The sequence below is a fragment of the Ahaetulla prasina genome, chromosome 7 (genome assembly GCF_028640845.1).
Source record: "Ahaetulla prasina isolate Xishuangbanna chromosome 7, ASM2864084v1, whole genome shotgun sequence".
Taxonomy (NCBI): domain Eukaryota; kingdom Metazoa; phylum Chordata; class Lepidosauria; order Squamata; family Colubridae; genus Ahaetulla; species Ahaetulla prasina.
The window spans coordinates 35437250-35461484 of record NC_080545.1 but is presented as its reverse complement, the minus strand read 5'-3'; the positions used below and the strand labels follow the sequence as shown (position 1 = coordinate 35461484).

Sequence of the window (24235 nt, the reverse complement as noted above, 5' to 3'; positions counted from 1 at the left end):
ACATCTATTTATCGAATAGTTTTCCTTAATTTTTTGTCCATTTTCTATCTGTATTTTTCAAACCAGCTTAACCCTAATTTTCAATAATTTCTTTATTCCTCCTTTCATTTTCTAAAACTTTTAACCACTCTCTAATAGTTTCTATATTTTCATCTTTAATCACTTCATTACGTCTTATATTATTTTTAATCGGCCAATTTCCAATTGTCTTCCCCAAAAAGATTATATCTGGAATTAAAATTTTAACAAATTTATTCCACATTTTACTTAATCCCTTTAACCAATAACTTCTAATTACACATTTTGAGTTTGCTTTATCTAAAAACCACCTTGATCCAAATTTCTCTATATCCCTTAACTCTAAGTCTCTCCAATGATTATCTTCACCTTTAAGTATTTTTACCATATGCACAGTAATAATTAAATAATTTGGGGATTCCTAATCCACCTTCCTTTTGATTTTGATACCACATTTTCTTCACTAATCTAGGTCTTTTCCCACCATTGCAAAATTTGTCCAATTTTTTCTGATATCCTTCAATATCTTTCTCTGTCAAATTTAACGGTAGCATCTCGAATAAAAAGTTAAACTTGGGCAACAACATCATCTTACACATTGCAATTCTACCAAACCAAGACAACTTTAACATTTTATATTTATCTATCTTCTTCTCAATTTCATTCATCACCACATCATAATTAAGTTTTTTCAATTCTTTAACCTTGAGTGAGAGCACTATACCCAAATATTTCAATGTATTTTTAATCCTTATCCCAAATTGCTCTTGCATATTCTCGCGCTCATTACCATTATTATCCATCAATAATTCTGATTTTGACCAATTTACTTTCAGACCTGTCATTTCCTCAAATTCTTTCAAATGCTTATATATCTTTTTCAGGTCTTTCTCTATATTTTTCAAAATAATTAAAGTATCATCCGCATACAAATTTATCTTATATCCCTTATATCCTTCTAATTCTTCATCTTTTTCTATCATTCTTGTCAGGATTTCCATAGCCAATAAAAATAATGTTGGGGACAAGGGACATCCTTGTCTCGTACCTGCTTCTAATTTTATCTCTTCAGTTAATATTCCATTCACCTTCACTCTTGCACTACTTTTTTGATACAATTTTGAAATAACATAACTTGTTACCAAAGCCTAAAGCCTCCACAATTACTTTAATAGCTTCCCATTGTACGGAATCAAAAGCTTTAAAAATGTCCAATGATACTATACCAATTTTATCACCATTATGTTCAGCTACATCTATAATATTTAATACTCTTCTAACAATATCACTCATATATCTGCCCTTCACGAAACCTACTTGATTGTAACATATATCTATCTATAAATCTACTTAATCTATTACTTATAATAGCAGTAAATATCTTTGCATCCTGATTAATTAAAGAAATGGGCCGATAGGACTCAATCCTTTCTAAATCTTTATCTGGCTTAGGAATTAGGGATATCACCGTTCTATTCCATGACGAAGGTACTTCTCCACCATGTAATATTCCATTAAATAATTTTTGCAATCTTGGTATTATTAATTCTTTAAATTCTTTATAAAACTCAGCAGGTAATCCATCCTCACCTGGAGCCCCTAACTTTATTTTTTGTATAACTCCATTAATCTCATTTTGTGTTATATCTTCTTCCATCAATTCTTTATGTGTTTGATCAATTTTCACCACATATTTTTCTAAATAACTTTGCAATTTTCCCCAATTAACTGGTTTCTTTGAATATAAATTCTGAAAAAAATTTCTAACCACTTCACATTTCTCTAATTTTTTGTAACATCTTATACCTTTATCATCTATCAAAGCTCCAATTTCTCTCTTCTCTCTTTTATTTTTCGCCATCTTTGCCAATAACTTAGAGTTTCTGTTACTAAATTCAAAAAAATTCCTATTTAAATATCTCAAATTTCTTTTTACCAGCTCTGTATCCTCTTCTATCATTTTATTTCTTAGCATATTAAGCTCCTCAAGGATTTTTTTCTCTTTAGTAAGCAAAAATTGATTTTCCAATTCTTTAATCTGATTTTTATCCCTTTCCATTTTAATTTTATAATTTTTATATTTCCTATTTGATAATTTAATACTCTCCCCTCTAAACACAGCTTTCATCGCATCCCAATTTCAAATTTAACCTCCTCATTATCATTTAGTCTCCAACTTTCCTCCAATTTTTTAAGTATCCATTTTTTATCCTTTTCATTTTTATACAGTTTCTCCTCATATCTCCAATAACTTCTTTTTTTCTCAAAATTAAAATCTAAATCCACCATAACTTCTGCATGATCAGAATCTTTAAAAATTCCCACCTCTACCTTATCCACATTATTCAGCAAATCTTTAGAAAGAAAAATATAATCAATTCTGGAATATGTATTATATATCTTAGAGAAAAAAGTATATACTCTTTCAATTCCTTTGACCTCTCTCCACACATCCATTGTTTGTTTTCTATTGTTTGTTTTGTTTTCTGTCTTTTTCTGTTTTTTTATTGTTTTCTTTATGCTAAATGTTGGTTATATGGGAGTTTAATGTTGGGTTTTGGGCACAGAAAGGAAGAGGCGGGGATAGGATTGAAAAATTTACAGTTTAAATGGGAGTCATAAAAATAATGTCATGGAATGTGAAGGGTACAGGGAATCAGATTAAAAGAAGAAGATTGGAATTTAAGATTAAAGAGATTTACCAGATATTTTATTTTACAATAAACCCATCAGAAATCTGAAGATTCAAATAGAATGTATATAAAGGTATGCAAATATATGAAAAAGCATTTGGAACTTCAAAAGCCAGAGGAGTTGCAACATTGATATCAGATAGGGTGTATTTTGAAAAACATCAGGTAATTTTGGATGAGGATGGAAGATATGTAATAATTGTGGGAAATCTTAATGAGGAAAAAGTGACACTTGTTAATTTATATTTACCGAATGAGAAACAAAGAGAATTTTTTGAAAAAATAACAAAAATTTTGGAGAATGAAAGTGTAGGGAAAGTAATTGTGGCTGGGGATTTTAATTTAATCAGAGATAAAATAGATAGTACTAACCCCACTCGTTGTGGAGGAGCAAATAAAATGGGGATTTTAAATACGTGGATGCTCCGAAACGGCGTAGATCACTGGAGGCTTTTAAGAAGAGAATGATATAGTGTCTCCTGCTTGAGCAGGGGATTGAACTAGAACATGTGTCAAACTTGCAGTCCATGGGCTGGGTGCATCACATGCTGGCTATGCCCACCCCTATTTTAGTGAAGGGGAAAATGGTTGTGATACATCACGCAACGTCGTGGGTGGTTTTTTTTGTTTGTTTGTTTTATTTACACTTATATTCCGCCCTTCTCCGAAGACTCAGGGTGGCTTACAGTGTATAAGGCAATAGTCTCATTCTATTTGTATATTTACAAAGTCAATTTATTGCCCCCCTAACAATCTGGGTCCTCATTTTACCTACCTTATAAAGGATGGAAGGCTGAGTCAACCTTGGGCCGGGCTTGAACCTGCAGTAATTGCAGGCTGCTGTGTTCTAATAACAGGCTTCTTACCAGCCTGAGCTATCACGGCCCACTGCACTAGAAAGTCTCCAAAATCCCTTCCAACTCTATTATTGTTATAAATTATTTAATTAACTGGAGGAAGAAAGTCTATTTTTCATTCAGTACAACTATAGTACAAAATCCCATTTGTGTACAACTATAGCTATTGTGTATAACTATAGCTATTGTGTCTAATATTTGTGTATAACTAAACCTATTGTGTTTAGGTGGAGTATATCCTGTGTGCAGGACTCGAAATGAAATAAAACCTGAATGGGTTATATGATGTTTTTGGATTGATTTGCAATCAGATTAGTGTATATAGGATTTGGACTTAAAGTGCAGTGTAACTATTTTTGATTTTGATCTAGCCTATTTCTTTCTTTCTTTCTTTCTTTCTTTCTTTCTTTCTTTCTTTCTTTCTTTCTTTCTTTCTTTCTTTCTCTCCCTCTCTCTCCCTCTCTCTCCCTCTCTCTCCCTCCCCCCCTCTCTATATAAGTAGGTCTTGGCATTTTCAGGTCTTTTCCCGTGTAAGGTTGAGAGTATCTTGGCGATGTTTTCATGAGGTTTCACTCATCATCTTCAGTGTCTTTGGCTTCATGCTTCTTGAGCAAAGAGTGGTCGGAGCTGCCGTCTCTCTATAAATACTGGTGGGGAGGTGGGAAGTATTGCTGTGAGCGGGTTGGTTGGCTGTGTGGTTGCATCTGGATTGGTAGATGGAGTGGGTGTTTGCAGATTGGTCGGCTGTTTCAAAGCATCCTGTGTGGGTGTGGTCCTGGTCTTTTGTTCCTGAGCTTTGGTGTTGTGGCTTCTGAAGTTCTGTAATGTGGTGTCTTGAGCAGATGGCTGTGATGCAGCATCCTGGGCCCTGGTTTGGCTCCGAGTCTGAGGTCCTGTCATGTGTTCCTGGTGTGTGTCAGCCTGCTTTGTGTGGGGATCGGAGGGGGGCGCAGCAGCCAGTGGTGTCAGCATGGTCTGGCTTCTGGATGGTGGTTGTGTTTCGTCTGTGGGATGGGTTTGGGTTTGAATCTGGTGAGGGTGATTGGTGGTGGCGTTGTGTGTTGTCCTGGGTCCGGGGTCAATTTTCATGGCTGGGACTCGTTTGTTGACCAATGCTGGTTTCCAGATGTCTAGTAGGCGGGAGGTGTCATCCCGTTTGTTCATATTGTGGGGATGTTTCTCTATTTCTATGGCTTCCATAATTATTCTCTTGTTATAGTGTTCAGTTTTGGAGATTAATTTGGTTCCTTCAAAATCAATTTCGTGTCCTGTGGTTTTAAGGTGCTGGAAAAGGGAGGAGTTTTTTTCTTCTTTTCTGACTGCATTTTTGTGTTCTGCGATGCGTGCATTTATTCTCCTATTAGTTTGTCCAATGTATGTGGCTGGGCAGATTTTGCATGGTATTTCATAGACTCCTTGGTTTTCTAGATGGATCTTGCCTTTGGGGTTTCTTAAGATGTTGGCTATTTTTTGGTCTGTGCAGAAGGCTGTCTTGATGTTGTGTTTGTGGAGAATTTTGCTGATTTTATCTGTGGTGCCTTTGATGTATGGGAGGAGGGCGATGTGGTTGTCGTGCTCTGTGTCTTGGTTCTTGGGCGGTGTCTCCCTTTGGATTAGACTGGTAATTGTGTTTCTTTGGTATCCGTTGGAAATTAATATATTTGTGAGAGTGTGTAATTCACCTGAAAACTGCAAACACCCACTCCATCTACCAATCAAAATGCAACCACACAGCCAACCAACCCACTCACAGCAACACTCCCCACCAGTATTTATAGAGATGGCAGCTCCGACCACTCTTTGCTCGAGAAGCACGAAGCCAAAGACACCAGCCTGAAGATGATGAGTGAGACCTTGTCAAAACGTCGCCAAGATACTCTCAACCTTACACGGGAAAAGATCCAAAAATGCCAGTTTTTACGGGTATATATATGCAGGTTTTGGTATGTTCGGATCTTTTCCCGTGTAAGATTGGAAGCATTTAGGTAACGTTTCGATGAGATCTCACTCATCATCTACAGGCTTTGGCTTTGTTCTTATGTGAGCAAAGTGTGGATTTTAACTGCTGTTTCTCTATAAATACTGGTGGGGGGGTGTTTTTTGAATTGCAGGCCTAGCTGTTGAAAGCTGATTGGTTGGCTGTGTTGCTACATATTGCTACATATTGAGTTCAAGGTCCTATTGATGTTTGTGTGGGGAGTAGCATTTTGGGCTCTGGTCTGGTTCCGAGTTCGAGGTCCTGTTGTGTGTTGGTGTCAATTTTTGTAGCTGGGATTTGTTTCTTGACTAGTGTTAGTTTCCAGATGTTTGGTAAGCGGGAGGTATTGTCACATTTATTCATGTTATGGGGGTGTTTCTCTATTTCTATGGCTTCTTTCTTGTCTTTGGGGTTTCTTAACAACACAGCCAACCAATCAGCTTGCAACAGCTAGGCCAGCAATTCAAAAAACTCCATTAACCAATCAATATGTAGCAACACAGCCAACCAATCAGCTTGCAACAGCTAGGCCTGCAATTCAAAAAACACCACCAGTATTTATAGAAACAGCAGTTAAAATCACTTTGCTCACATAAGAACAAAGCCAAAACCTGAAGATGATGAGTGAGATCTCACCATCATCTTCAGGCTGGAGTTTTTTGGCTTTGTTCTTATGTGAGCGAAGTGTGGATTTTAACTGCTGTTCTCTATAAATACTGGTGGGGGTGTTTTTGAATTGCTGGCCAAGCTGTTGCAAGCTGATTGGTTGGCTGTGTTGCTACATATTGATTGGTTAATGGAGTTTTGAATTGCTGGCTTAGCTGTTGAAAGCTGATTGGTTGGCTGTGTTGCTACATATTGCTACATATTGAGTTCAAGGTCCTATTGATGTTTGTGTGGGGAGTAGCATTTTGGGCTCTGGTCTGGTTCCGAGTTCGAGGTCCTGTTGTGTGTTGGTGTCAATTTTTGTAGCTGGGATTTGTTTCTTGACTAGTGTTAGTTTCCAGATGTTTGGTAAGCGGGAGGTATTGTCACATTTATTCATGTTATGGGGGTGTTTCTCTATTTCTATGGCTTCTTTCTTGTCTTTGGGGTTTCTTAACAACACAGCCAACCAATCAGCTTGCAACAGCTAGGCCAGCAATTCAAAAAACTCCATTAACCAATCAATATGTAGCAACACAGCCAACCAATCAGCTTGCAACAGCTAGGCCTGCAATTCAAAAAACACCACCCCCACCAGTATTTATAGAGAAACAGCAGTTAAAATCCACACTTTGCTCACATAAGAACAAAGCCAAAACCTGAAGATGATGAGTGAGATCTCACTCATCATCTTCAGGCTGGAGTTTTTTTGGCTTTGTTCTTATGTGAGCAAAGTGTGGATTTTAACTGCTGTTTCTCTATAAATACTGGTGGGGGGGTGTTTTTTGAATTGCTGGCCTAGCTGTTGCAAGCTGATTGGTTGGCTGTGTTGCTACATATTGATTGGTTAATGGAGTTTTTTGAATTGCTGGCCTAGCTGCTGCAAGCTGATTGGTTGGCTGTGTTGCTAATTGGTTAATGGGGTTGATGTTTGTGTGGGGAGTACCATTTTGGGCCCTGGTCTGGTTCTGAGTTTGAGGTCCTGTTATGTGTTGATGTTTGTGTGGGAAGTAGCATTTTGGGCCCTGGTCTGGTTCCGAGTTCAAGATCCTGTCGTGTGTTGGTGTCAATTTTTGTAGCTGGGATTCGTTTCTTGGCTAGGGCTAGTTTCCAGATGTTTGGTAAGCGGGAGGTATTGTCACGTTTATTCATGTTATGGGGGTGTTTCTCTATTTCTATGGCTTCCATAATTATTCTCTTATGGTAGTGTTCAGTTTTGGAGATTAATTTGGTTCCTTCAAAATCAATGTCATGTCCTGTTGCTTTAAGGTGTTGGAAAAGAGATGAAGTTTTTTCTTCTTTTCTGACTGCAATGTTGTGTTCTGCTATGCGTGCATTTATTCTCCTCTTAGTTTGTCCAATGTATGTGGCTGGGCAGATTTTGCAAGGTATTTCATAGACTCCTTGGTTTTCTAGATGGATCTTGTCTTTGGGGTTTCTTAAGATGTTGGCTATTTTTTGGTCTGTGCAGAAGGCTGTCTTGATGTTGTGTTTATGGAGAATTTTGCTGATTTTATCTGTGGTGCCTTTGATGTATGGGAGGAGGGCGATGCCATTGTTTCGTTCTGTGTCTTGGATTTTGGGTTGAGTGACTCTTTGGATTAGGTTTGTAATTATGTTTCTTTAGAATCCGTTCGAGATTAGTACGTTTGTAAGTGTGTGAAATTCAGTTTCCAGGTGGTCTTTATCAGCTAGATGTTTGGTTCTGGAGATGAGAGTCTTGGCTATGGAGTTGATCTGTGCAGGGTGGTGATGTGATTGTGCATTTAAGTAGCAGTTGGTGTGTGGTTTTTTTTGGTAGATTGTGTGTCCTAGGGAGCCGTTTGGTTTTTTGTAGATTAGGATGTCTAGAAAGGGGAGTTGGTTGTTCACTTCTATTTCCATGGTAAATTGTATTTTGAGGTGAAGGCTGTTGAGATGTGTGAGGAAGTTATCCAGTTCTTTCTTTCCATGGGCACAGCCTGATTCCAGCCTGCTTATGGTCTATAACCTCCCTTCTTCAATTCCTGGGTCATCTGATTCCAGGAGGGCTTTGTATTCCTCCACGTGGGCCGTAGCCTCCAATTGTACTAATTTTTCGTAATGCCCTCCCGGAAAATCATCAATCCCTCTGCCATCAGCCATCTGAAGCCCACTCCCTTCTGGTACAATTTGCTTGACAAAAAGTAATATTTCTTTCTCATTTCACGTACTTGTCTGGGAATCTGCCTCAGAATGGCTATCTCCCTGCCCCTGTAAATCAGTGCCCCACTCCTATGTTTTTTAAGAATTTCATCTCTCGTCTCTCTTCTCACAAATTTGACATGAACCTCTCTGGGAACTGCATGCGTGCGTGCATATTGTGAATTAACTCTATAAACTCGATCCACATCCCAATTCATGAAATCAACACCTCTCCCAAGAAATTCTCCCAACAATTTAATCACAACATCTCTCAAATCTTCTTGGTCCACTTCTTCCAAATTTTGAAACCTAAGGAAATAAGACATTTTATCCATCTGTAGTCCAAGCACAGCATTGCCTGTCGTCTCCTCTCTTTTCTGCACTGTCCTGTTTCCAGGTGGTCTTTATCAGCTAGATGTTTGGTTCTGGAGATGAGAGTCTTGGCTATGGAGTTGATCTGTGCAGGGTGGTGATGTGATTGTGCATTTAAGTAGCAGTTGGTGTGTGGTTTTTTTTGGTAGATTGTGTGTCCTAGGGAGCCGTTTGGTTTTTTGTAGATTAGGATGTCTAGAAAGGGGAGTTGGTTGTACACTTCTATTTCCATGGTAAATTGTATTTTGAGGTGAAGGCTGTTGAGATGTGTGAGGAAGTTATCCAGTTCTTTCTTTCCATGGGCACAGCCTGATTCCAGCCTGCTTATGGTCTATAACCTCCCTTCTTCAATTCCTGGGTCATCTGATTCCAGGAGGGCTTTGTATTCCTCCACGTGGGCCGTAGCCTCCAATTGTACTAATTTTTCGTAATGCCTCCCGGAAAATCATCAATCCCTCTGGCATCAGCCATCTGAAGCCCACTCCCTTCTGGTACAATTTGCTTGACAAAAAGTAATATTTCTTTCTCATTTCACGTACTTGTCTGGGAATCTGCCTCAGAATGGCTATCTCCCTGCCCCTGTAAATCAGTGCCCCACTCCTATGTTTTTTAAGAATTTCATCTCTCGTCTCTCTTCTCACAAATTTGACATGAACCTCTCTGGGAACTGCATGCGTGCGTGCATATTGTGAATTAACTCTATAAACTCGATCCACATCCCAATTCATGAAATCAACACCTCTCCCAAGAAATTCTCCCAACAATTTAATCACAACATCTCTCAAATCTTCTTGGTCCACTTCTTCCAAATTTTGAAACCTAAGGAAATAAGACATTTTATCCATCTGTAGTCCAAGCACAGCATTGCCTGTCGTCTCCTCTCTTTTCTGCACTGTCCTGTTTCCAGGTGGTCTTTATCAGCTAGATGTTTGGTTCTGGAGATGAGAGTCTTGGCTATGGAGTTGATCTGTGCAGGGTGGTGATGTGATTGTGCATTTAAGTAGCAGTTGGTGTGTGGTTTTTTTTGGTAGATTGTGTGTCCTAGGGAGCCGTTTGGTTTTTTGTAGATTAGGATGTCTAGAAAGGGGAGTTGGTTGTTCACTTCTATTTCCATGGTAAATTGTATTTTGAGGTGAAGGCTGTTGAGATGTGTGAGGAAGTTATCCAGTTCTTTCTTTCCATGTGGCCAAATTACGAAAGTGTCATCTACATATCTGAGCCAGAGTTTGGGTTTATGTTCAGATTTATCTAAAGCATTAGTTTCAAAGTGTTCCATGTATAGGTTTGCGATGACAGGTGAGAGGGGTGATCCCATGGGTGCTCCTTCTACTTGTTTGTATCTTTGTCCATTGTGGATGAAATATGTGTTGGTTAGGCAGTGGTTGGTGAGATCTAGGATGTGTTTGGGGGGGTTGTATTTGTTTTGGATAGCTGTTAATGCTTCTTTAATAGGCACTTTGGTGAAGAGGGATATGACATCGAAGCTCATGAGTAGGTTGTTGGGTTGTAGGTTTTGTTTCTTTATTGTTTCTATGAAATGGAATGAGTTTTGTATATGTGAGGTGATGGATTCTGCATAGGGCTGAAGTTGTTTGGCAAGGAATTTGGCAAGATTTTGTAGAGGTGAGCCTATGGAGCTGACTATAGGTCTGAGTGGTGTTCCTTCTTTGTGTATCTTGGGGAGGCCATAGAGCTTGGGGCATATGGATGATTTTTCTCTGGGGATGATTCTTTGCTGGATCTCTTCACTGATGGGGAAGGATTTTATTTTGGATTTGGTGGTTTTTTTCCAGGTAGGTGGTGTGGTCTGTGTTTAGAGGTTTGTAAGCGGAGTCTTGGAGTAGGTTGGTTAGTTTGGATTGGTAGTCAGATGTGTTCATCACCACTGTGGCGTTGCCTTTGTCTGCTGGGAGAATGATTATGTTATTGTCTTTTTTCAAGTTGGTGAGTGCTTTTTATTCTTCTTTGTGTAAGTTGCTTCTGGGTGGGTTGCTGGAGCAGAGGATGTTGGTGACTTCCAGTTTGGTTTTATTGGCTTCATCTGGGTTGATTTTGGTTAGGCTAGCTTCAACTCCGCATATGATGTTTACAGTGGAGATGCAGTTTGGGGGCGACTGCAAAGTTGAATCCTTTGGAGAGAAGATTGATTTCTGCTGTGGTGAGGGTCCTGTCTGATATGTTGTATACTGTTTGTTTCATGAGTTGTTGTGGAGGGGGGTTGGCTTTCTGGCGTTTTTCTAGTTTTTGGAGTTTGTTGGTGTGTGTGTGTCAGTTTTGTGGCAGGTTTCTGTTTCAGCTCTCCAGAAGGCTAGTTGTTTGAATTTGTCCCAGAGTGCTTGGTGGATTTTGTTGCTGAGTTTAAGGTGCAGGGAAAGTAGGTTTTGTTGGTTTGGTCTAGTAGGAATCTTTTTCTGTGGATTTCATTTCTGATCCGGGCTAATTCAGTTCTTTTCAGAATCCTTTCGGTGGCTGGGGTTTTAGAATGGAATTTTATTTGGAAGCTTGTGGGGATCACATTTTTGTCTCGGCAGTTGCGTAGGAATGTGAGGTCGCATAAGATGGTGGCTCTTTGGACTTTGAGTTTCTCATAGGTCTTGGTTAGTCGGAAGGTTTCCTCCCCGTAGAGGTGGGATATTTGTTTTTGTAGGTTTTCACGGGTATATGCATGCAGTTTTTGGTATGTTCGGGTCTTTTCCCATGTAAGATTGAAGTATTTAGGCAACGTTTCGATGAGATCTCACTCATCATCTTCAGGCTGGAGTTTTTTTTGGCTTTCTTCTTATGTGAGCAAAGTGCTTTGCTCACATAAGAACAAAGCCAAAAAAACTCCAGCCTGAAGATGATGAGTGAGATCTCATCGAAACGTTGCCTAAATACTTTCAATCTTACATGGGAAAAGACCTGAACATACTAAAACCTACATATATATTTATATTTGTCCTTTTGGTTTACTTTGTTTTTACCCTTTCTACATATCTTTTTTATATTCCACTGCTGAACATAGGCAGTTTTGGAAGAAATTGTTCATAGCTTACTCAAAATAATAGCTGAATGCTGCATTGATGAGTTCCCATCAAACCTCTGACCTGTGCTTTCCATTTCTCTCTCCTATATTGTAGTGACAGAGACTTAACCAAGGTTCAGTTTTAGTCTGTACGATTCTTGACATTGCATATGAACCAGGCCTAGTAATTTATATATTGGGTGGGGGGGAAGTTTAGGTCCTTTTGCTGATTTGACAAAAAGAGTGTGAGGTGAAAATTGTAAGCCTCCTTTTTCTACCACTAAAGCTTGTTTGATGTTATGATGAGCGAGCCACTATGTGTCTCTCTACTGTTTCTATTTCCAGGCAAGATTAAAGAAGCTATACGTGATTCCACAAGAGCTGTTAATTTAGATTCTTCAAATCCTGTGAGTAATAATGAAGAAATTTGTATATTCTATCTAGCTATATGTTCCTACAGTGATTGAAGGTCTTCTCAAATGAGTTGTTCATCTCACTTGTTGTGAATAGACAGAGTTTAATCCCACAGACTTAGTTTTTCTGACTTTATTCTGGCACCCGATATCATCAAATTCAACATGAAATTTATGATAAGTGAATGTTATCCCTCAAGGGAGCACAAGGACACCATTTGCAAATATCTTCCTTGGATAGGTCTTCAATTCCCTATCATCATGTACTTTAAATAAGATTGCTATGCACTTTTAAATGCTTTTAAAAAGTTAGTTTATTAAATCCATCTGCTTCTGAGATTAAATTTTTTGCTGTTTTGCTACGTGCTTTCATGCACACACATAATATTGCTCAAGAAATAAAGCAATACTTTCTAAGTTTTTATCCTGCAGATGGTGAGTTATTTACAATGGGTGAAGTATAGTGGCCCGAGAGCTATCAGTTAGGACAAATTAAATTTCAGGGCTGGCTGGGGATTTAACTCAGATTTTTCAGATTCAACTAGTACTCCAGTTAAAATACTGAGGTCATCAGGTATTTTTAATTTGAGCTGAAATTATCTTTTCCATTTTCTAGGATGTATACTGTATCAGAGCTCTTGTATGGAGCTCAGCAAAAGAAAAAAGGAGAGCCCTGGTTGATTTGAATGCTAGTTTCAAACTGAATTCATCTCATATTTGTACTCTGATATTAAGGGGAGCTATTTTAAGCGCTTTGGGTAGCCTGCCTTCAGAGAAAAATAAAGATCATGAAAAGGTAATCCTGTTCTAGAACTTACTGTTTAATATGTTTCTCTCATAATGGTTTGAGTATTTTTTAAAACTGCAAATTAGTGAGAGAATAATAAAAATATGGCATATATTGTTTTTGTTAGTATGAGGAATGGTTTACTCTCATATTTATGGACACAACTACTGACAATGCTACAAACAATTATTTATATTCCACTTGCCCTTAATTCCAATAAAGAAAATAATGTTTCTTTTTAATGATTTTTTTTATTAAAGTTTGTAATATAAAATACAAATATAATAAAGAAAGGGAAAAGGAGTGTAATGAAAAAAGAAAAAGAAAGCAGTGACTTCCAACTCTTTACGATGCAGTAGAATACAAAATACAGTCAACTTTTTGCTTTACATTTCTAATACTGTAGACACCAGCTATTTCTACAACAGCAAAGTTGATCTAGTCATCAAAACCTAAGATCAAAATTTCATATATTTTTTCGTTTCAAGCATAAAGTCCAAAACTAGTTTCCAAGTGAAAACAAAACTGGGTAAGCTCTTCTCTAATTAAAACAATCAGGTTTGCCATCTGCACCAACTTCATCACTCTTCTGTCCATTTCACTGTGGGAATTGACATGTCTTTCTTTCAATTTTTATGCGTACAGGATTATTCTACTGTCAACATATATAATAACAAAGTTCCAAATATTTTTTCAAACTCTTTGTCCAGCAGTCCTTAAAAAGAAAACCTCTGGTTTCAGCTTTATAGTTGCTTTTAAAAAAGAGATTTCTAAGTTTACCTAGGAAAACAGACGTGATGGTATCTTATAAAATAAAGTGTATTAATGAAATAAATCTTGAACGACTCATGGAATATTAAAGCATTTTGAACCTGTAACCAAGAATAACACCAATAATGCCTATTAGGGCAGTGATGCAGTAAAGGTAGCAGAAATCACCAAAATGTCTGAATTTTCTCCATAGTCAATCAGCTTTTCAGTAATGGTTTTGTAATCTGAGATAGCAGTGAGATTCATACACTGAACATTTCTAAAAATTAGTGTTGTATTATAAAAATATAGGTAAGTTTCCCCTTTCCAGTTGTATCTGACTCTTGGGGGTGGTGTTCATCTGTTTCCTAGCTGGGCAGCCAGCGTTGTCCCAAGGTGCTTCTGTGATCATGTGGCTGGCATGACTATATGGTGCATGGAACACTATTACCTTTCCACCAGTGTGTAATACCTATTATCTACTTTTGCTTGCTTTTGAACTGCTAGGTGGCAGGAAATGGAGCAGGAATGAAAACTTACCTGTCACACAGTGCTTGGGATTGAACTGCTGACCTTTCAGTCGATGAATCCAGCATCTTAACCACTATAAGACCTTTGGGATCACCGCTAAACTATTACAACCACATGGAATCAGTAGTTGGCAGTTGGTGCAGTCATCATCATTATAACTGACTGACCTTGCTGCTGGTCTTCTCTTTCCTTCCACCTTTCTCTGCATTAAAACCTTTTCCAGACAGCTAAGCCTTTGCATAATGTAGTTCGTTGTATTGGCTATTGTTTCTCAGTATTGAAGTCGAACTACCTGGAGGACACCAGATTGGGAAAACCTGACCAAGATTCTTCACTTCGTGACCAAAATGGGATTCTCTACTATGGCCTAGTGGTTAAACCTTTGTGCTCAGCAACTGAAAGGTTGCCAGTTCAGGATCCAAGTACCATGTGATGGGGTGAGCTTGCCCTAGCTTGCTCCTATCAACCTGTCAGTTCAAAAGCATGCAAATCCAAGTAGATAAATATGGTCCAATTTGATGAGAAGGTGAAAGCCAGCCACATGACCATAGAAGTGTTTTCAGACAAACTGGTTCCCTCAGCTAGGAATGAGCTCTGCTCTTAGAGGTGGACATGACTAGACAGGGCAAATCTTTATGAATGAACGTGTGTCCAGGATAATGTTGCAGGATCCAACCTGGGTCGGCCACGAGGACCAGAGGTTTTGTCTTCTAAGCTTTCAGTTTCGTGCTGGAGTCCAGGGAACTTCTCTTTATCTCTACTTTTAAAGAGAAATCTTTACCTTTAATAAAGAGACAACATTTTACACTTCTAAAATCTAGTACAGATTTTTAAATCCTGCCCGGTGGATGCACCTAGCCAACTTTAACTGATCTTGCACAGCTAAAAAGGATCAGACTTTGATAACAATTTAACAGGAAATCACCAGAAGTTATCAAAAGTGTAGGGTAGATTAGGAAGTCAAAACCACGTCCTGAAAGAAACTAGTAACAGACAAATTCTGAACTGTGGCCAAGACAACTATGTGAATGAAGACCTCAGAAATCAAGCTCAACTTCAATGAGAATTTCTCAAATCTTACATTTCAAATGTCTAATTATATTTTCCTAATAGCACAGTAAAAGGGTGGTGGTTCAGGTGGTTCAGGGGCTAGGACGCTAGCTTGTCGATCGAAAGGTCGGCAGCTCAGCAGTTCGAATCCCTAGTGCTGCTGTGTAATGGGGTGAGCTCCCGTTACTTGTCCCAGCTTCTTCCAACCTAGTAGTTTCGAAAGCACGTAAAAATGCAAGTAGAAAAAATAGGGACCATCTTTGGTGGGAAGGTAATAGCATTCCATGCGCTTTTGGCTTTGAGTCATGCCGGCCACATAACCACGGAGACGTCTTCGGACAGTGCTGGCTCTTTGGCTTTGAAACGGAGATGAACACCGTCCCCTAGAATCAGCAACGACTAGCATGTATGTGCGAGGGAAACCTTTACCTTTACCTTTTAATAGCACTGTAATTATCCATGTATTAAATATGTATTTTTTTTCCATTAGGCCTTGATTCTCTCTTGGGACAGTAAGGATTTCTGTGATGTGGAAGACTTTTATCATCCTAAAATGCTCTCTTTCTATGATAAGTGAGTATTTATTTATTTATTTATTTATTTATTTATTTATTATTTAAATTTGTATACTGCCCTTCTCCCGAAGGACTCAGGGCGGTTCACAGCCAGGTAAAAATACACAATACACAATAAATACAATTAAAATACAATTAAAAAACTTATTAAATTGGCCAAATTAAAAATTTAAAATAAAAACCCATTAAAAACCCATAGACTTAAAAAACTAACCCAGTCCAGCGCAGATGAATAAGTGAGTTTTAAGCTCGCGGCGAAAGGTTCGGAGGTCCGGAAGTTGACGAAGTCCTGGGGGGAGTTCGTTCCAGAGGCGGAGCCCCACAGAGAAGGCCCTTCCCCTGGGCGTCGCCAGACGACACTGTCGCGCCGACGGCACCCTGAGGAGTCCCTCTCTGTGAGAGCGCACGGGTCGGTGAGAGGTATTCGGTAGCAGCAGGCAGTCCCGTAAGTAACCCGGCCCTATGCCATGTATAACCATAAGCTTCAGGGAAATCACAAAATACATAGTAAATAGGGAGACCTCCCATCCGAAGAGTTTCACACATGAAAGAGTTAAAGAAAAATCTTAATCTGACCTGCCAATCAAACCTAAATTTGTCAATCCAAACAGTTGATGGACAAATTCAGTGCCCAGGGAGATCAAATGCTAGCATCAGCAAGGAACAGGAATATTGTTTTCTTAAGTGGCTTCCAAAAAGAAGACAATTCCTGTTTTGTCTTTGGTGTTTTTCCTTTAACGGAAGAACAGTTGACTCACTTGGCATGTAACAAGAGCCCTGACTTGGCAGTGGGATTGAGAATAAGGAAAAATGCAATAATAAACTAATTTAAATCAGATATATTAGATACATTAGAATGTATCCGTGGAGCTTGGTTTGTGTGAGTGAGTCTCTGTGTGTGTGTGTGCATTTCAGCCATGAATGGAAGCAGTTCATTTCCCCACGTCTCTTTTTTTCTCAATTCCCCTTCACTTAATATACATACAAAAGAAAGATTTTAATTCATATTGAATCTGATTCTCATTCTAAAAAATAATCTTAGTACAAGGAATTAATGATAAGATGAATGAGAAGAGATTGCCACTTTGCTTGCTCCTGAGTAATTCAACATGATAGAGGATATCTGCAGAAAAAGTTGTTAGAGGCAACATTCACTGAATAGTTGCCATGGAAGTATGGAATGTGTAGTAGAGATTGTGAAGCTTCAAGACACCTCCCTCTCTTGAGGGAACTGGAGTGCCCAACTCACCATGTCTTGTGTGTGGGTGTGTTTGCAAGCTCCCTTTTCATGTGCAGAATAATATCATCTACATGTATGTGTATATATATATATATATAAACTGCAAAAAGATAATAAAGCTACAGTAATTGTTTTACAGATTCTTGTGGTCTCTAAATGCTTTTCACACCATAACAGAAATCAACCTCTTTGATGGAGCTACATATGCAGCCAATTGTAAGAATGAGTGAATGTATATAATGCTACTTTGCTTCCTTTTGTGAGTGTCTTTTACTTTAGTTGCGTTATTCAGCATATCCTTGATTATATTACCCTGATTAATAGTTTTAGTCTCAGAAAAAAAATAATACCCATATTATTTTTCCTTGGCATAGATGAGTTTCCTAAATTTTACTTCGATTGCTTCACTATCTTGGGAATGTTGGATTATCCACTTACTTGATTTGATATAGAAACGTGTATAAAATACAGGGGTACGAGTTTAACAGTGGAAGCTGTGCATATAAGATTTCTTTCTTTTTTTACTAGGACTTGGGTAATTTTTTGTTCTTTAATTATTTAATTCTTTAATGCATTTTGTTTGTTGTATTCCTGAATTGGCAGCAAACATAACTAGAGATGTGGGACAATCAAAGAAATCATTTAGATGTGGATCTCTTGCAAGATATTCTGACAATACATCCTTAGAAAGAAGAAAAGTATATACAGAAGCAGTCAGGCAATCAAGTATAGGACTTAATGGTAAATATTGCAAAGGTTTTTGAACAGAATAAGAGTAAGAAGGTATAATCTTTTTTCTAAATACCATCTTCTTGTACTATATAATAATGTAGACTTTGATTGTAGACTTCTAGGCTGTTTTTGTCAAAGGGCCATTTGATGATGGTTTATAGCAAGCACCACTGCTACAGGGACACTTAATTTCTCACAATCTTGCCCTATTTTACTGTGAATTTTCTATTGCTTACTGAACTGTGGATATATTTGTGACTTTCCAATTACAGAAGTTATTAGAATAATAGAAGAATCAAATCAAATCAACTTTAATTAAGATCAAATATAACTCAAATATGCATTATATATAGGGTTTCTCTGATTTCACAGAAATTAAGGTCAATAGTCTGAAGCCCCTGGGAATATCAAAATTACAATTTCTTTTATGTCATGTTGTTATGAACAAATAGTTCAGCAGTGGCCTAAATGTCAGCTATTTTATGGAAGAGCAAAGCTCTCAAGGGCCACAGATGTTCTCAAAGTTCCAATGTATCCAGGAAGATGGAATGTACAGAAGTATTCCAATTGATTCTGTGTCCTTTCTGCTTATATTAGGTCACATATTTATTCAAGTTTCATGAAGCAGCTTTATGGCTTTAAATAATTATTCAGCTATCCCAATGTAATCATGCTTATTCAATGCAGCACAAAGATTATACAAAATAGATTATTCATTCTTTTTTCCTCTACTTATTGCTCTGTCTTTTTTAAATATACTTGAACCCTGCCGTGGTATTCTAGTGAAGAAAGACTCAAGTTCATTTTCATCAATAACACGGGGATCTGGTAATTATTATTATTATTACTACTACTGTTTTTGTTAGTGACTGATTTTGTTAGTTATGATAATCCTTCATTTAGTATATGAAAACATTAACATATTCAACATACTTGAAAGATTTAACAGAAACTTAGAAAGGAAACCTGAGAACATGCTGAATTCCCACATAATGCATATAGGCATTCCTTCATTTATAACTGTAATCGAACTTGGAAACTACCATCAAAGTCATGAGGGCCATAAAGCAGGTCATTACATTACTAACCTGATTTTATGACTTTTATTTGTGGCATTTGTTAAATTTCTGCCACAGTTTTTAAGCGACTAACAGAGTCATAAAGCGAATATTATGGTCATTAAGCAAACCCATTGTTCACTATGGCAGTTTTTGTTGGTAACTGGAAGTAAATGCCGGTTTCTGGCAAAAATGTCATAAAACTTGGTGATGTGACTGCAGGATACTGCAAATGGCCGTAAATGTGAGACAGTTGCGTAGTGCCCAAAGTGTGGTCACGTGCCACATAATGGCCAAGCTATTGGAATTGTGGACTCTGGTTGTAAGTAGTTTTTGGTAGGTCTATCATAACTTCAAATGCTTGCTAAATGATCAGTGTAAATCAAGAACTACTTGTAGTTTAATCAATCCCAATACACAGCATAAAGGCTACACTTTTGCATACATTTGACTGGATTATTGCATGGTCTGAAGTTCTTTTTTTTTATAAATACTTTTTATTGTAATTTTTCTTTTCCATAACTCTAATACATAGTCAAACAGACTGTCATTTTTATATGCTTTAGATTAACAGCTCAAGTTAAATCTACATTATTATACATATATCTACATCCTCAACTTCCTTATAAATATTACCTATTTTTATTTCTGTTGTCTATCCACCTATACCATTTTTCCCAAACTGCATAATATTCCGAATCATCTTTTTCTTTTAATTCTAAGGTTAGTTTATTCATTTCGGCACATTCAAATATTTTCTGGATAATCAGTCCCTCTGGTGGTAAGTTATGTTCCTTCCAATATTACGTGAATGCAATTCTTGCTGCTGTTAGTATATGTAGGATCAGATATCTTGTTTTTTTTAATCAAATTTAGTTTTTAATATTCCCAGGAGAAATGTTTCCAGATTTAACTCAGTTTGGCAATTTATTAAATCTTGTAGCCAATCTTGTATTTTGGTCCAATACTTTTTCGCTTCGGGGCATAACCACCAGGCATGAAAGAAGGTACCTTGGTGCTGGTTGCATTTCTAGCACTTGGGGCTTAGGTTTGGGTACATTTTAGCCAGCCTTGCTGGGGCCAAGTGCCAACAATAGAGCATTTTATACTGGTTTTCCTTATAGGCATCCGATTTTATTAACGTGTAGTTTTTGTTCCAGATTGTTTCCAATCGTCTAGGTTTATATTATGCCCTATATTTTTAGCCCATGCAATCATCGGTTCTTTCACCACCTCCTCTGCTCTGTCGAATTCTAATAAATAATTGTATAATTTGGATAATAATTTTCTTTCGGGGCCAATCAGCAATTTATCTAGTTGTTTTGGTTCCATGTCAATTCCGTATTCTTCCATATCTTTCTTATATCTGGATTGCAGTTGTAAGTATGGCCGTCAATCAATGGATATTCCCTGTTCTTTTAGTACCTGATTTTTTTTACGCTTTCCCTGTTTATCTAGGAGTTTTGAGTACCTAGGCATTTTGCTGATGTCAAATGTGTTGGGGTGCATCATAGCTTCCGTAGTAGATAGCCAACCAGGAATTTTCATATAGTGTTTCTTCTTTGTATCTTCCCAAATTCGTAGCAGTGCATCTCTTATTTTGTATCTGTAGAAATATGAGTGTATCCTATTCCCTTTGTCCCACATAAAAGCATGCCACCCCTTTTGTAGATCATGTCCTTCCAAAGTTAAAATTTTTCTGTTACTTAAATTAACCCAACCCCTTATCCAAACTAATGTAGCTGCCTTGTGGTATAGTTCCCACGCTGATAGACCAAAACCACCCCTATATCTACAGTCTTGGAGAAAGTGTAGTTTTAGCCTTGCCTTTTTTCCTGACCAGACAAATTTAGTAATAATTTTGTTAAGTTCATTGAAATTTTTTCTGTCTAATGGAATGGGGATTGTTTGAAATAAATATAATAATTTAGGTAGGATATTCATCTTGATAGTCGCTATCCTACCTAAAAGTGATATTTGTAACGTTCCCCACTTTTCCAAATCCTTCTTTATTTGTTGGATCAAAACCATATAATTAGCCATATAATTTAGGGATGAACAACTTCGCTGTTAACCATATCCCTAGATATTTAATTTTTTTAACAATTTGTAAGTCCATTTCTTTTTCTAATTCTTTTTTCTGACTTGTTAAGTTTTTAACTATAATTTTGGTTTTCCCTTTATTAATTTTGAGTCTTGATACTTCCCCATATTTTTTCTATTTCTCGTATTAGAATAGGACCAGATTCCAAAGGTTCCTCGAGGATAAATACCATATCATCTGCAAAGGCCTGTGCCTGTACTCTTTTTTAATTTTCATTCCCTTTATTTCTCAATTTGCCCTGATCCTATTTAGTAGTATTTCTAATGTTAAAATAAAGAGCAATGGTGACAATGGGCACCCTTGTCGTACACCCTTAGTTATCTGAAATACGTTGGTAATATCCCTATTTACTATTATCCTTGTCCTTTGTGTCTTATAAATTGCCTCTATCATATTCTCAAATTTAATTCCCAGTTTCATTTGTCTAATTTGCCTAATCATAAATTGCCAATTTATATTGTCAAAAGCCTTTTGGGCATACAGAAAAACAAGTGCCACTTGTTTCTTTGGATGAGCTTCGTAATATTCCAGGGTATCTACAATTATTCTCGTATTATCTCTTATTTGTCTATTGGGGAGGAAGCCATTTTGATCCAGATGTATAGTCTCATTCAATACTTTTTTCAGCCTTTCTGCTATTATATTCATAAATATTTTGTAATCTGTATTTAAAAGGGATATTGGTCTGTAATTTCTAATTTGACTCTTATCTGTACCTTCTTTCGAGATTAAGGTGATGTATGCCTCCCTCCACGATTCTGGTATTTTCGCTTCGTATATGCTTCATTACAAAGTTCCAATAATACTGGTTCTATAATTTCACTCAATTTTTTATAGACTTCCCCTGGGGCACCATCCAGTCCTGGGGTCTTATTATTCTTAAGTCTTAAGATTGCCCCTCTCAGTTCTTCTGGTGTTATTCCTTTATTTAATGATTCCCTTTTTTCCTCCTCAAGTGGTATGATCCCTTCTTCCAGTAAATAATTATCGATTTTATCCTTTGATGTTTCCTCTTGTTTATAAAGATCCGCATAGTAATCTTACTATTTTCTTTTTTTCGTCTTCATTGTTTTGTGTGATCCCTATATCGTCCTTTAATTGTTGGATAATCTGTCCTTCTTTCTCTTTTTTCGAAAGGACACTCAGCCACCTTCCGGTTTTGTTAGCATGTTCAAAATAGAATTGTTTAGAATATTTTAAATTTCTTGCTATCTCCTCTTGCTCTAATATATTTATGTCTCGCAAGGGTCAAATTTTCTTTAACAAATCCATCTCCTGGTTTTGTTTGGAGTCACTTCTCCAAATTTCCAATTTCTTCCGATATGGTATTATGCTGCTTCCATTTTTCCTTTTTTTTTTTTTGCATTGTAAACTATTGTTATTCCCCTTATATAAGCTTTCATAGTGTCCCATAAATTTATTAAAGAAGTATGGTGTTTTTTATTTTCTTTAAAGAATAATGTCAATTCCTTCATTATCCTTTTAATATATTCCTTTTTCCTCCTCAAGTGGTATGATCCCTTCTTCCAGTAAATAATTATCAATTTTATCCTTTGATATTTCCTCTTGTTTATAAAGATCCGCATAGTAATCTTACTATTTTCTTTTTTTCGTCTTCATTGTTTTGTGTGATCCCTATATCGTCCTTTAATTGTTGGATAATCTGTCCTTCTTTCTCTTTTTTCGAAAGGACACTCAGCCACCTTCCGGTTTTGTTAGCATGTTCAAAATAGAATTGTTTAGAATATTTTAAATTTCTTGCTATCTCCTCTTGCTCTAATATATTTATGTCTCGCAAGGGTCAAATTTTCTTTAACAAATCCATCTCCTGGTTTTGTTTGGAGTCACTTCTCCAAATTTCCAATTTCTTCCGATATGGTATTATGCTGCTTCCATTTTTCCTTTTTTTTTTTTGCATTGTAAACTATTGTTATTCCCCTTATATAAGCTTTCATAGTGTCCCATAAATTTATTAAAGAAGTATGGTGTTTTTTATTTTCTTTAAAGAATAATGTCAATTCCTTCATTATCCTTTTAATATATTCCTTTTCCTTTAAGATTTGGGGGTTTAACATCCATCTTCTGAGTTTTCTTTTTCGACCTTTCCATATTATCTTAAGGGGATTGTGGTCTGCCCACGTGTTTAGGGAGATCTCAATTTTTTCTAATTCTAAATCTAATTCCTTATTCATCCACATCATATCAATTCTGGACCAAGATGCATGGGGATTGGAGTAAAAGGTATACTTATTTTCTTTTGGATGTAGAGTTCTCCACATATCTATCAAATTTACTTCGTCTATCATATTAAATAAAGTTTTGGATAATATATTTCTTCTTTTCTTATTATTTTTATCATCTTTTTTGATATCCACTATCCCATTATAGTCACCCACAATGCATATATTCCTATAGCTTGTCATAGTTATCTTTTCATGTAGTTTCTTATAATATTCCCCCTGGTTTTTATTAGGTGCATAGATAACTACCAACAAAATTGGTGTATGCCCTCTCTTTATTTCCAACATTAGTGTTCTTCCTTTTGGATCCACATAAAATTGGTTGCCCCTTCATGGATTACTACTTTGTTGTGGCAAAGGGCTTGCATAGCTCAATGAAGCTATCAGCTATGCCGTGCAGGGACACTCAAGGCGGACAGGTCATAGCAGAGAGTTCTGACAAAACGTGATCCACTGAAGAAGGAAATGGCAACCCACTCCAGTATCTTTGCCATGAAAACCCCACGGACAGTACAAAAAGGACAAAAGATATGATGCCGGAAGATGAGCCCCTCAGGTCGGAAGGTGTCCAATATGCTACTGGGGAAGAGCGGAGGGCTAGTACTAGTAGCACCAGAAAGAATGAAGCGACTGGGCCAAAGCCGAAAGGACACTCAGCTGTGGATGTATCTGGTGGTGAAAGGAAAGTCCGATGCTGTAAAGGTTTTTTCTCCATAGGAACCTGGAATATAAGATCCATGAATCAAGGCAAGCTGGACGTGGTCAAACAAGAGATGACAAGACTGAACATCGACATCTTAGGAATCAGTGAACTAAAATGGACAAGAATGGATGAATTTAATTCGGATGACCATCAGGTATACTACTGTGGGCAAGAATCCCTCAGAAAACATAGAGTAGCCTTCATAATTAATAAAAGAGTAGGAAAAGCAATACTGGGATACAATCCCCAAAATGACAGAATGATCTCAGTTCGAATCCAAGGCAAACCATTCAATTTCACAGTAGTCCAAGTCTATGCCCCA

General features: G+C 37.2%; 1 protein-coding gene and 1 long non-coding RNA gene across 2 annotated transcripts in view; one reads left to right on the top strand and one right to left on the bottom strand.

The window, feature by feature from the left end:
- Positions 1-24235, bottom strand: part of TMEM168 (transmembrane protein 168) — a 167614-nt gene that overhangs the window by 17125 nt on the left and 126254 nt on the right. The gene's annotated exons all lie outside the window — the stretch shown is intronic.
- Positions 12114-18233, top strand: LOC131202718 (uncharacterized). The gene is made up of 4 exons (XR_009156205.1): positions 12114-12137; positions 12760-12939; positions 15752-15834; positions 17216-18233. It is a non-coding gene; the product is annotated as an uncharacterized LOC131202718 (long non-coding RNA).